At 41.8% G+C, this 13,697-nt stretch overlaps 1 protein-coding gene across 1 annotated transcript in view; it reads right to left on the bottom strand.

Moving 5' to 3' along the window:
- Positions 1–13,697, bottom strand: part of LOC309693309 (hemicentin-2-like) — a 1,543,010-nt gene that overhangs the window by 680,372 nt on the left and 848,941 nt on the right. The window lies entirely within an intron of this gene.

The following is a 13,697-nucleotide window of genomic DNA, read 5'->3' as shown; positions in this document are numbered from 1 at the left end:
CACAAATCCAGACTGGGTACCAACGTTACACACAGTAGCGGTTTTTGATACAGGCGACATGGGCGGTTGCCCGGGGTAGCATCGAGGTGGGGGGCGGCATCACGGGCATCGGCATATTGTGAATGGCATAGGCACCAATCGGTTTTCTATCGGCCATTTGCTGGGAGTAAGGGCGCCCTCCGTTTGCGAGGTGCGCCTGCTGCTTGCAGCACAGGGAGGAGAGTGCGGAGAGGGCGGGGGATTCTCTGACTGACTGGAGCTGCATCTAATAACCAACTCGCAAAATAAAACAAAATAAAAACAAAACAACAAACACGAAAACAGCAGACATTATGATACAGACTTATAATTTGCACCGATGTTTTTTCGAAATTCTATACGCGAAAAGTGAGCCCGAGAGCCCTCGGTGCGCCTGCTCACTGCCGAAGTCAAAGTAAACTTTATTGTCATCTACAGTCCAGTATATAGAGAGACGAGACGACGAGGCTCCAGTTACAGCAGTGCAAGTAAACAAACAATAAATATAAATAAATATACACTTTAGGACTCGGGGTAAAGGGATCAATAACAATTTAAAATCTATATTTTATATTTTGTTGATTCAAAGTCTCACACACAACCCGTCGAAAGGGGAGGGGGGCCCTGCTGCTTCCAAATAGAGCACATTTCATTCATAGTGTTGTAAATCCAAGCCCATTATGTATTCATGATTTGAATCCTGGGTTGTGTGAAATCCCAGAAATAAACCCCAGACAAAGTGAATCTGTGAACTAAGGTGTAGGTGTGTTAGATTATGTTGTGGCGATCCTCGAGTCCTCGATTATTTGTGTTCATACTGGAGAATACATACTGCAAAATTAAAACCAATGTAAGATGGACAAGAAACGTTCAAAGCCATCAGGTGCTCAGTTTAGAAAAAATAAAGGGAGTGTTCGCCCGGGGCGCCAAACAGGCTAGGACTGCTACTGGTTACCAGGCACGTGCAGAGGGGGGGGCTAGAGGGGCTTGAGCACCCGCCCCTTTCCTGATGAGTGCCCAAAGTGCCCTTTTGTTGAGGCAACTTTTAAATTTTTTAAATTTATTTTTTTATGTGTGTGTGCGTGCGGAGTCCTGTCTGTGCCCCTCAACAATAATATTTAACTATTAATCACAGTTTTGCTAAATAAAAGGATCTGGCTTGCATCAGTCACATGATCACTATTAACCAATGGTCGCCCTCGACGGCAGAACGCGCTGGTTACGAGCCGGGAACGAGCTCACAAAGAGCACGCGCATTTTTAGCGGTCCGGAGCTGTAGGAGAAACACAAGTTAACTCAGAGACACAGACTGATGCGACAAAACCAGTAAGTAGGTGTACAGCGCACACTGTAGTGTGTAGCACCCAGGAGTATCAGCTTATTACGTACACGTTGGTAAGTTGTCTTGTTGCAACTGACGAACTGAAACAAATGAGCGTGCTGTGTGTGCAACAGCGCGACAAACATTACCTGTCCTTTTATTAACTGCACAGGTAGTGCTGGTCATAGCTGCTGGCTACCTGTGTAAGGCTGTCATGGGTCTGTAGCTCTGTCACCGTTTTAGGGAACATATTTAGTTTTAAAGTAAGTTTCTGGGCTTTTCCTGCCTTTCTGGAGGGATTATATTCCACTAAAAAACGATCTAATATGCATGTCCACATAATAATTATTATAATTATAATATATTAAAAAACACAAGCTGTATTTTAAAAAACATACATTAAGATGCAGATTATATTAGATTTATATTTTAAATAAGACAAAATTTGGATTTTACAGCAGTAAAATGATTGTATCTCTACAGTTTAAACTTGTAATAAGCTTTGCCCCTGCACAGAGTGGATAGTGAAACAAATGGAATCATCATAAATACATTATTTCATATTTATTACTTCCCCCTCCTCTTTGCTTTATTATTGTAGCTCTAGTAATAAATAATAATGTAAGGATTCTGGATCAGCACCATGATGCCCATAGTATATACAGTATTCTGAAGGTCTAAAATGTCACTGTGTGTGCGTGCATGTGTGTGTTTTATTTAGCTGGATTTAAAAAAATATTACTCGTGATATAACATTGTGCAGACATGGCTGGTAAGGACATGAGGAGGAAACAGTAGGCGCTGTGTGAGGCTACTAAAGGCAGGGCTATAACATTTTTCTGTCATCATTTTATTATAGATTAAGTGTAAGAGTTGTTAGGTGTGGATAATTAGATTATAGTTTATTGCAATAGCAAGTTGTGCCTTGTTCTCACATAGACAGCAAGTGGAGAGTGATATATGAAATGATGGGATGGAAGGAAGAAGAGAAGCAAAGAGTGATTCACAGGCAGAGCCGAGTTTATGTCAGTTTTTTGTTGCCTTATGGTTCCAAGCGCTGTCACCAATCTTTGCATTTTGTTATTATCTCATGACACTTGTTTAGTCTGCTACCATCTCTCCTATGGACTTTTTACTGTCTACAGTCTCAGATCAACACAGCCCCGCCCTTCCCATATTAGATTCTTGATGAATGTGTGTTGTTGTTATTCAGCCTGGTTCAATGTGCCCCTTTTTAACTTTGAGCACCCGCCCCTTTAAACCTCTCTGCACGTCCCTGCTGGTTACACATGGGGCACACCGAAATCCGAACGTTAGGGTTAGGGTTAACAAGATAGGTGACGATATCGGGGTAGGACAGTGGCAGTAAGACAGTAGGTTGTCTGGGTCTTTACTCCACTGCCGTATTTCATAAGGGTCCACACTTGCGATACCACTGCTTCGCCTCTGGACAAAGTTTCAAAAATGTGTTTCAAAAGTGTTTCAAAAATCCCTCAGTTAGGAAATGCTATATTGTATTTAGATGGAATCTAGCGAGCTAACTTTTAACTTTTAACCATTTTCTTAGAGTCAATACTGTCACTATAAAATAATTATTCTGTCCTGATTTTAGTTTTTATAAAAAAAAACCAAAAATCCTCAGGAATAAAAACTGAATGTAAATAAATAATAAGTAAAATATATTACATATAATCAACACACCGTACTAAATGAAAGTTTATATAAATCACATTTATAACAAATAAATTCTAATCAGAAGCCTCTTTATGATTATGATTTCCCCACCATCAAATAAAACAGGAGAGATAAATGCTGATTATAGATCTTCTTTTGTTGTTGTTCCTTAAATTATTTATTTATTTAAAATATTCTGGAAACATCCAGAGGATGTGTTTTAGTTACATTTTTGGTCATGTGTTTTTTAAAACTTTATTTAAATTTAATGTTTTTCTCAATAATTACTAAAAGGTTTTTTTTGTCCAAATGTCAGCTTGTTGTTGTCATAGTAACAATGTCAGTCAGTGTACTTACTGCTTTCCTTGGGTTACTGTGTCTATAACATAGCTAGCATTGTTTTATCCTATTAAACAGAAATGAGGCATCTTTGGCACAATTTTGGTTTTAGATGCTGTGATTTGAAGCATTGGGTTTTGCATTATGTCCACTGACATTTTTACATGGTGTTCAAAATTACTGCCCAAATATCTGCCCAGAGATGTATGCAACACAAAAAATGACTTCCCCATTCAAGCACCAATGCCACAGCAAGTTTTACAGTTTCACCAAAACAAAATGTTTTATTTGTCTTTAGAGGAACATCAGAGGGACACATCTAACACAACAAACAAAGCCTTGTAGAAAGGAAACAAAAATGACGTAAAAGGCTTCCCACTCCTACAGCTACAAAAATGTATAATTAATTACAATAATAATAATTTCTACAAAAAACTAATTTAGCTCTTCTAGATGCAGAAACTTCATCACACAAGTAAGCACAGCCTGATTGGAAATGGGGCATAGGTAGGGACAACCAGTCTTGTAGTCGTCCCCATTCAATCTCCAACCGATGATCACCTTCCAGCTGGAACTTACATAACCATAAAGGTAAGGAAAGGAAAAACTCAATGCTTCATGGGAATCCCCCGGCAGCCTACGTCTACTGCAGCATAACTAAGGGAGGATTCAGGGTCTAACTATATGCTTTAGCAAAAAGGAAAGTTTGAAGCCTAATCTTGAAAGTAGAGATAGTGTCTGTCTCCCGAATCCAAACTGGAAGCTGGTTCCACAGAAGAGGGGCCTGAAAACTGAAGGCTCTCCCTCCCATTCTACTTTTAAATACTCTAGGAACAACAAGTAGGCCTGCAGAGCGAGAGCGAAGTGCTCTAATAGGGTGATATGGTACTACAAGGTCATTAAGATAAGATGGGGCCTGATTATTTAAGACCTTGTATGTGAGGAGCAGGATTTTGAATTCAATTCTGGATTTAACAGGAAGCCAATGAAGGGAAGCCAGTGTCAGACCAACAGAATAGACCCAGCAGAAGAAGCTACTTCCATTTAGGAGTTTTCAAGGCCTCTGAGGATTTCCTCCAGTTTTTATCCATCTATTGTTATCAAGACTGCATCTGCGAGGATTTTCTGCCACAGAGGGAATTTTCCACGACTGCTACAGCTGCCAAACGTCTTGATGCATGCTCAATCATCCAGGTAAGTAAATCTCCAAAAGTTGATTCTGTTCATCTGGACGCAGCGTTTTGTGGGAGAAACGTTTCGTCACTCATCCAGGTGACTTCTTCAGTCTCAGCTGACTGCAGGTTTCCTCAATCTTATAAACAGAACATTTGCATAATGACTGAAAGCAGCCCACTGAAGGAAGAATGGGCTGGGAGGTCAGAGATCAGAGGGCTTTGGTCAGTGGTTGTTGATCATGACCTGACAGATCTGTATCCTGTGTGTGCACCCACTGTGGGCCTTTTCTGTGCTTAGTGTCAGCCTGAGCTCCATGCAGGCCTCAAAGGCCAAGCAATTCAAAAGCTTCACCAAAACAAGGCACCACTCAAATAGCTGGACCCAGGCTCGCCGCCCTTATGGAGGAAAACATAGAAGATGATCTCTGTGAGTTATTTTTACTGTCATATTATAAAATGTGATGTTCTAGCATCATGTTATTCTTCTTAAGCCTTTGAAAAGCTTCCTCTGTGTCCATTACAACAAATTTCCCACGTGTGGGACTAATAAAGGTTATCTTATTAAACTGATGACTTTAGTGCTGCTGTCTACTTGTTACATTTAGTACTGTTTAATTTTCAACCTAGGAAGATCTGTGAAAAGGACTCACAATATAACATAATACTGTAAGATTACTTACAGGTAAAATACTCAGATTGTACTTAGATAAAAGTATGTAATCACAGACTCGCCCAGCCCGACTGCCTTGAAGCTCAGGTGTCTTCACTGCCTCCTCTGATAAGAGCTGGAGACCTGAGTAGGTTCGTCACCCATCAGCAGCAGATCACCTCTCGATCGGGCACGTTTTCATCTGGGAGGCTTTTAGAGCTCACTGCCCTCGGCGTCGCTGCTGGAACAACCAAGTTTTGCTATTGAATCTTTGACCTGCTGATCTCACAGAGGCAGGAGACCCAGAACATCCATGCCAGCTTCAGTTTATGCTCTGTCCTGTCATCCAATCAGATTTGCATGTAATACACTGATATTCAGCCCCAGCCTGGTGTTCTCTCCATCTCTGACCTTTCACACAATTTAAACTAACAAACTTTCTCTTTAAAACTGTTTGTCAATCACAATTTACTCGATTTATTATTATTCTATCACATATTTATATCAGTCATAATGAACTCAGTATGATCTAAGCTGTAAACCTGTATTGATCATCACAAACCTTTATAGCACTTCAGAGCAGCTCCTTCAGTGGCTGCAGCACCCACGATGTGGGACGGAGAGATTTCCTCCCCTCTGCTGTCAGACTCCACCACAAAGACTTTGCAGCTGATCAAACACACACATGTGCAATAGGACTAAGTGTAACACTCTTTTTCTGACAACGTTGTATTTGTACTCAGTTGTATGTAGCATGTGTATTCTATTTTTATCCTATCATTCTATTCTATTCTATTGGGTACAGTTGTGTACAGTTTCTTATTCTATTCCAGGGTTCTCTCATGTTTGCTATGTAACTGCACTGTCCACTTCCTGCTGTAACAAAACAAATTTCCCACATGTGGGACTAATAAAGATGCTCTTATCGTATACTGTATAACCACAGGTTCACTTCACATTTGGTAGAATATAAAAGGACAAAGCTGGACAATTGTCATCACATTTCTCATTAGTTGCTGTTAGCACAAGCACACAAAGAAAGCAGAGCTTTAGCTTTAGCTCCCTACATCACTTTTAAGCCTGGATGTTGAGGCTTTTGCTTCCTCTCAGCTGTGATGACATCTCTGTCTGCTCCATCTCACCCAACATCATCCATCTGACCTGATGCTACCTGACAAACTAAAGATAAAATATTAAATTCATTTTGCATCACTTACATTTAAAATACATTTAAGGTGGATTTCTTAAAAGGGAAGGGACTGACCTGACTGTTGTGTCGAGACAGGTGTGAAGGGAGTTAAATCCAGTCTTATACTACGGACGTGTTTGGTTTTGGTCTGTAATACGTTGAGTTTATTATCTATAAGTTAACATAGCAAATCCTCCATCCAGAGGCTAAAGTGATATCAGAGCTAGACTACTTTAAGTGGAAACAGATGATCGTCTGAGCCTTAAATGAAATAAGGTTAAAAAGAAATGCTGCTATCGACAGTGTGAGGCAGTGAGCTCTGTTATACCATATTTTTTAATTTTCTTTATTATTATTATATTATAGTGTTATTACCTTCCTGTTACTTCATAATAGAACGACAGTTAATGGTAAAAGTCTTGAATAGTTTTGAATTTATTTTTCCATGATCACATTTCATTCAATCACTCGTGGACTTGTATGAATGTTACATGTATTATTTTCACCCGTGGATTTACAGACACTGTGTGAACAGTTTTCATTTTATCCAAAGGCAAAGTTTTACTTGATGTCCAACTGATAAAATCACTGACAGACAACAGAAGCAGGAGCTCAGAGAGAAATTCAATTCAACTTTATTTATAAAGAGACAAATCACAACGTTTGGTTTTATTTTACAGAAACTTAAAACTAAACCAAATTCAGGACGTGTATTAAACCTGCAGCTGATCCCTGTCTGCTGTTCACTACCTTTGATTTCTGTTACCAGCATCATCTCATGTTCCCCAGGTTCACTGACAACGCTGAAACCACCAGCGGGAGACTAAGAGTGCTGATTTAAAAAGATTCAGACATTTTATTTTGCTGCAGCTCAACATGAGGCTGGATCCTGATTCTTTGTTGTTTTTGTTTTCTCTACATGAAGAAAACAGCAGCAACAAGAAGCACAGCAGGAACTGACAGGCTGACCTTCAGTCCAACAGATCCTCCTGTGTGACCTGCAGGTGAGAAACAGCTGTGAGGTGTCAGGTAGGTGATGATGAAGAACAGAACAGAATCCATTTGCTCTTCAAACTGCTGTCAGACATTATCTGCTGCACTCTGATCACATGACTCAGACCAGCTGCTTTCTACAAAGTCTCATCAGCAACATCTTTACAAACCAACATCAGATTGTGTGTTTTGTGGTCTAAAGTTTTGTGCCTCTGGTTTCTCATTGGCTCACACTCTTGCAGAGCCGTAACACGCACATGAATGAGAGGTGGTGAGTGTAGTTCCTGTTAACAGGGTATTGCAGACCATCCCGCTAATTGCTGAATTTACTTTTGTCTGTCATATTTATGATGAAAAACAAATGTAATCAAATTAGATATTGATATTTTCATATGGGAATTGATCCTGCAACATGAAATGCTGGGATTGGAAGTTCAGCATCGCTCCGCACATCATACCTGTGAGATGACAGACAGCAGTGTGGAGGAGAGTGCGACACAAAAACACAGAAATATGACTGACAGCTGCAAACGAAGCAGCATCTGCTGCAGGTGAAAGATATTGGGACTAGCAGAGCAGAGTGGCTTCACTGTAAAACAAAATTAGCAGTGAGTGTGAAAAGTTTCTGTGTGTGGAGTTCAACACCGTCCACTCAGAAGCTGCATCACTGGATGGTAGATTTAAAAAGCTTGCATTCAGTGACAACAGAGCTGTTGATGAGGCACTTCAGAGAATAACTGCAGCAGCAAAGTGCACTCCCACCCAGCTCCACCATTACAGGGCCAAGTGAAGGAGGAGCCACAGACGTCTGCTGTGTGGAGCCTCTTTGATGAAAGAGCTACAGGAGATGCTGCAAAGAGAAATACTACAGCTGATGTTATGATGGAGATGAAATGTTATCTTGAGGAGCCCCTCATCCAACAAGGAGAAGGCCCACAGAGCTGGTGGGAGGCCAAGGCCACAGTCTTTCCCTACCTGTTGAAGGTGATGGAGGGGAGACTGTGCATTGTGGCAACATCTGTTCCTTTGGAGGGTCTTCTCAAAAACTGGGCAGATACTAAGGAGAAAGCACATCAGCCCATCCAAGCTGAGGCAGCTGGTTTTTCTGAATGTCAACCTGCTCTGAGGACAAACTGTTTGGCTGCTGAGTTTGGTTCTGTTCTGTGGATTTGTTTACAGTGGGGCTTTTTGTGCTGAATTAAACTTAAAGGTTTGATTAAAATATTAAACAACAGTAAGAATGCCTGCTTTTGTAACAGAACAAAAACACAGAATTAGGCAATTATAAGGCTTTTCATAAAAACACTACATGCAAAAGGGTTTGTCAGCACACAAAGCATTCACATTTGCCAAGTAAAGCTAAAGTATGAGGCTACAGATGATAATCAATTAAGAGACATTTGGGAGCCACAAGACGTGCAAGATAATCCAGAGCTTAGATCTAAATAAGGAAGTCTTAACTCAGTAATGGAGAATATCCTCACACATTAAGAAGCACCGAGGGAGGGAAGTCCTTCATTACTCTGTCAGTCAGGTAGGTGATCAGTGAAGAACAGCACAGAATCTATGTACCTGCATGTTCAGCTCAATTTGTGGATGCAATTGTGATAGATTGATTATTTGTTGAAGTTCATAATGGAGTAAAAAGTTGTGGTTAAAAGTTACCCAATATATTATTCAATTTATTTCAAATATGTAAATGTATAAACAAGGGTAAAAGAAGTCCCATTAAGAGACGTAATGTAACACAGGCTAAAATAGTTAAAAGAGTTCATGACTATGTTCAACCGGATAATAATCCTTAATGTGACTACAACCTGTGTAAAATGCAATCTGTGATCCACTTGTCGAGCCTGGGGAATAATCCATGTGATTTAGTGATCATGGTTGATTAGTTATGCCTGCCGTTGCCAGAAGGGGGAGCTCAGATGCCTCATTCGCAATGAAGCTGCTGAAAGAGAAGCATCGTGTCTGAGCGTCGTCATTGACTTATCCCCTTTTCAGCCCCTTTTCAGGGTGTAACATTTTGGAGGCACCGCTGGGATGAATGTGATGAGGGCCCGCTGTCCCAGATAGACGCCCCAGTCATCATTCAACCTCTCACATCAAATACCACGGTGGGAGATACAGTGTGCTGGTTTCGACAGTTACGCAGAGGGACCTGCATGCAACCTGAGGTTAACTACTGGTGCCAGGGAAGCTGCACTGACTCTTCTGCAAAGAGGTCTTACATCACACTAATCTTTTCCACAAGCCACAGACTGAAATGGAGTCTTCAGGGCTAGAGGACCTGAAGTTAGAAGTTGCTGGTGCATTGTATACAGTGACAAGAGACATTTTGATAGAAGTTTGTGATTTCCTAAATATTGCTGGTTCAAAACTTGAAAGGGTATCGGGTAAAAGTCGTTCCTCTCTCATTTCCTATATAATACAGCACTTAGAAAGAGAGGAGCTGGGTGAGCTTGAAGATGAGGGAATGTCTGAGCTACTGATTTTGAAAGACAAAATTTTTGAGTTGCAACAGGCTGCTCAGAACGGTACATCGGGACACAAAACCTCAGATACTAACCAGACAGATGAGGTGCAGGAACAGGTTGGTGAGGCCTCAGTAGAAGAACAACTGATAAAGGAAATAGAGACGCTTCAGTTGGCTCTTGCATTATCACGACAGAACAAGGCGAAGCAACCTAGTACAGTCAAACTGTCGATGAGTGTGGGGGACAATAGTGCTAAACAAACCACTCCACCTTTTCTGACACTACCGTGGGGCAGAGAATTCAAAATAGCAGGTCAGATTGGTGAGCCCGGCCAAAAGGATAAACTAACTTTCTCCAGCCTAGCTCATCAGATTGAACAAGGCATCAGCAAAGGAGTCCCTGAAATAGAAATAGTTGATGCAGTAATTAGGGCAATAGCACCAGGCTTACAATTGCGTAGCTACCTAGAGGGCAAAACCAACCTTACATTGCCTACCCTGAGGAGGATTCTAAGGTCCCACTACCAAGAACGAGGTGCAACAGAACTTTACAAAAAACTCACGTCAGAGGTCCAAAGCATTAAAGAAACCCCACAAACTTTCTTAATCCGTGTCCTAGACTTAAGACAGAAAATTCTGTTTGCATCGCAAGAAGCTGAATCTGGCTTAAGATATGATCCTGTGCTTGTACAGAGCATGTTCCTTCATACAGTTCTGACAGGCCTGCAAAATGATAACATTAAGAGTGACCTCCAGCCCTATCTACAGGAAACCGCAACCAGTGATGAGCTCCTCCTTGAGAAACTCAATGTTGCCTGTGCAAATGAAGCAGAGAGACAAAATAAAAAGAAGTTACTCTCCCAGCAGCGGCCAACCACTGTGCATTCACTTCAGTCTGACACCCCTGCAGATAAAAAAGGGAAAAACCTAAAACCTGAATCCATCAGCAAAGCTCAGCCTGACCTACTAAATGAACTTAAATAAATCCGTTCTGACATGGCATTATTGAAAAATCTTGGAGCTGACGTCGCACAAATCAAAGAAATAATTCAACAGCCTAGTCCGGCACAAACACAGTATTCTGCCTCACTTGCAGCACCAGAATGTGTTCCCTTTTCTCATCTTGAGCATCTGCCACAAAACTACTGGCCTCCTGTGGGACCTGGACGGAGAGGTGATACAGCCCAGTATCAACAGAGGTTTGCACCACAACGTCAATATCCTGCTGTAAACCGAGCACGCCTAAGGAAATGCTTTGGCTGCCAGCAAAGTGGGACTGAGTACTGCAACCATAGCTATCGATGTGGTAGTAGTGAACACTTTCTTGCAGGCTGCAGGGCGAAACTAACTAGACCAGACAAAGATCAACCTTTAAACGGACAGTGGTTGCCCCCACGGGACAGGGAGTAACCAATAATAGTGTAACGTCCCAACAGCTTTGCTCTTACTGTGGTGTTCTGGGAAAATTCAAAAGTCCCATCTTGTTGCTCTTGTTGGGAAACAGTGTATAGTTGACTGTTATATACAAGGCCACCAAATTCAAGCCTTATGGGATACAGGCTCCCAAGTGTGTATTGTTGATGAAGAGTGGAAAAAGAAGTATTTACCACATGAGAAATTAAGAGATGTTTCTCAGTTACTTGATGCACCTGACAATTTAAAAATCTCAGCTGCTAATGGTCAAAACATCCCTTACAAGGGTTTCATTGAAGTCATTTTTGGTCTAGCTGCTGAGGGAGCAAACCCTAAAGAACTTGTAGTCCCCATGTTAGTGGTGAAAGGCGGAAGTCTTTCGCAGCCCATTCTAGGCTTTAATGTCATTGAGCAAATACTGAAAACTAGTACTATAGAGCAAATGGATGCTGAAAGAACTGAGCAGCTGCACGAGGCATTAAGAGGGGCTTTCCCTTGCCTTAAAAGAGAAAATGTCACAACCTTTATTGATTTAGTGACTGCTAAACAATCACATGATTTTGTTGTGAGAACAACAAAAGAGAAAGTCATTGTACCCAAACATACTTCTGTTCAGATCGACTGTAAGGTGCAGACCCGCCCGCTGAAGAAAGACACTACACTTCTCTTTGAGCCTGACATAAACCCTCAGTGGGCTGAAGGTCTGGAGTTTTGTGAGACACTAGTAGAACTCAGAAGGGGGGTCCCCCCCTATATTGTTCTTGATGTGCAAAATCCCACTGATCACGATATTGAGCTGTCAGGAAAAACTGTTGTGGGCACCTTAGAGCAAATTCAAGCTGTGTACCCAGCGACGGTTTTAGAGAAATCTGACCAGTGCTCCCCATTATTGGTGAATCAAGTGAATGCAGAGAGTGAGCAAATTCCTGACACCTCATGGGACCCACCAATTGACCTTACGCACCTGAGTGAATCTGAAAGGGGGGTGGTACAAAAGATGCTCCGTGAGGAATGCTCTTCCTTCCTTCCTTCCTTCCAAAGCAGATTATGATATTGGATGTATCGACAAGTTGAAACTGAAGATATCATTGAAGGATATGGATCCTGTAGCACGCACTTACCTGTCGGTACCAAAGCCGCTATACAAAGAGATGAAAGAGTATCTGCACAACCTTATTGCCCAAGGATGGGTCAAGAAATCCAACTCATCTTATGCCTCACCAGTTGTCTGCGTGAGAAAGAAGGACGGCAGCTTACGTCTTTGTATAGATTACAGAGAACTAAACAAAAAGACTCATCCAGACAGACAACCAATCCCTCGAGTGCAGGACATTCTCGACAGTCTTGGTGGCAACTCATGGTTTTCATTGTTAGACCAAGGCAAGGCCTACCATCAGGGCTTTATGGATGAAGGCAGCCGACCTTTAACTGCTTTTGTGACACCATGGGGCCTGTACGAATGGATAAGGATTCCATTCGGGCTGATGAATGCACCTGCAGCCTTCCAACGCTGCATGGAAGAGTGTCTGGAAGAGGTGCGAGACAACATCTGTGTACCCTACCTTGATGACACTCTAGTGTACAGTCATTCATTTGATGACCATATCAATCATGTCAGAAAAGTGCTTCAACTACTGAGGAAGTATGGAATCAAGCTTAAACCCAGTAAATGTGAATTATTCAAACACGAGGTTCGCTATCTAGGGAGAATTGTTTCAGCCGAAGGTAGCAAAATTGATCCAGCTGACACCAATGCAGTGACTGCCTTGAAGGACAGGAGACCAAGCAATGTGGGAGAGCTGCGAACTGTCTTGGGTTTGTTAAGTTACTATAGGCAGTACATACGGGACTTCTCCCGTATTGCAGGTCCACTGTATAGCTTGTTGAAGGGCACAACAGAAGATAACAATGCATCCCAAAACCAGACAAACACAAAACAAGTCACAAGAAAGAGTAAAGGGGTTCCATCACACAAGTCAATTGTGTGGACTGAAGAACATCAGCGCATATTGGAACGACTAATAGACTGCCTAGTTGAGCCACCAGTCCTCGGGTTCCCAGATTTTTCTAAACCATTCATCCTCCATACCGATGCCTCAGCTCAAGGCCTCGGAGCAGTTCTATACCAACAACAAGATAATAAACTCCGTGTGATTGCTTATGGCTCCCGGACATTGACTGCAGCTGAACGAAACTAACTGGAGTTTCTCGCACTGAAGTGGGCCGTCACAGAGAAATTCAGAGATTATCTTTATTATGCGCCTACTTTCACTGTGTTCACTGACAATAACCCCCTCACCTACATCCTTTCAAGTGCCAAGCTAAATGCAACTGGATGTAGATGGGTGGCAGAGCTTGCAGACTTCCATTTCACCATCCGATATCGCCCAGGTAGAGAGAATGTGGATGCTGACAGTCTTTCAAGAATGCCTGTTGAGATAGAGGAAATG

The sequence above is a fragment of the Aulonocara stuartgranti genome, assembly GCF_965226115.1.
Source record: "Aulonocara stuartgranti genome assembly, chromosome: 3".
Classification (NCBI taxonomy): Eukaryota; Metazoa; Chordata; class Actinopteri; order Cichliformes; family Cichlidae; genus Aulonocara; species Aulonocara stuartgranti.
Note: the sequence above shows the minus strand (reverse complement) of the source record. Positions and strands in the feature narration are given on the sequence as shown.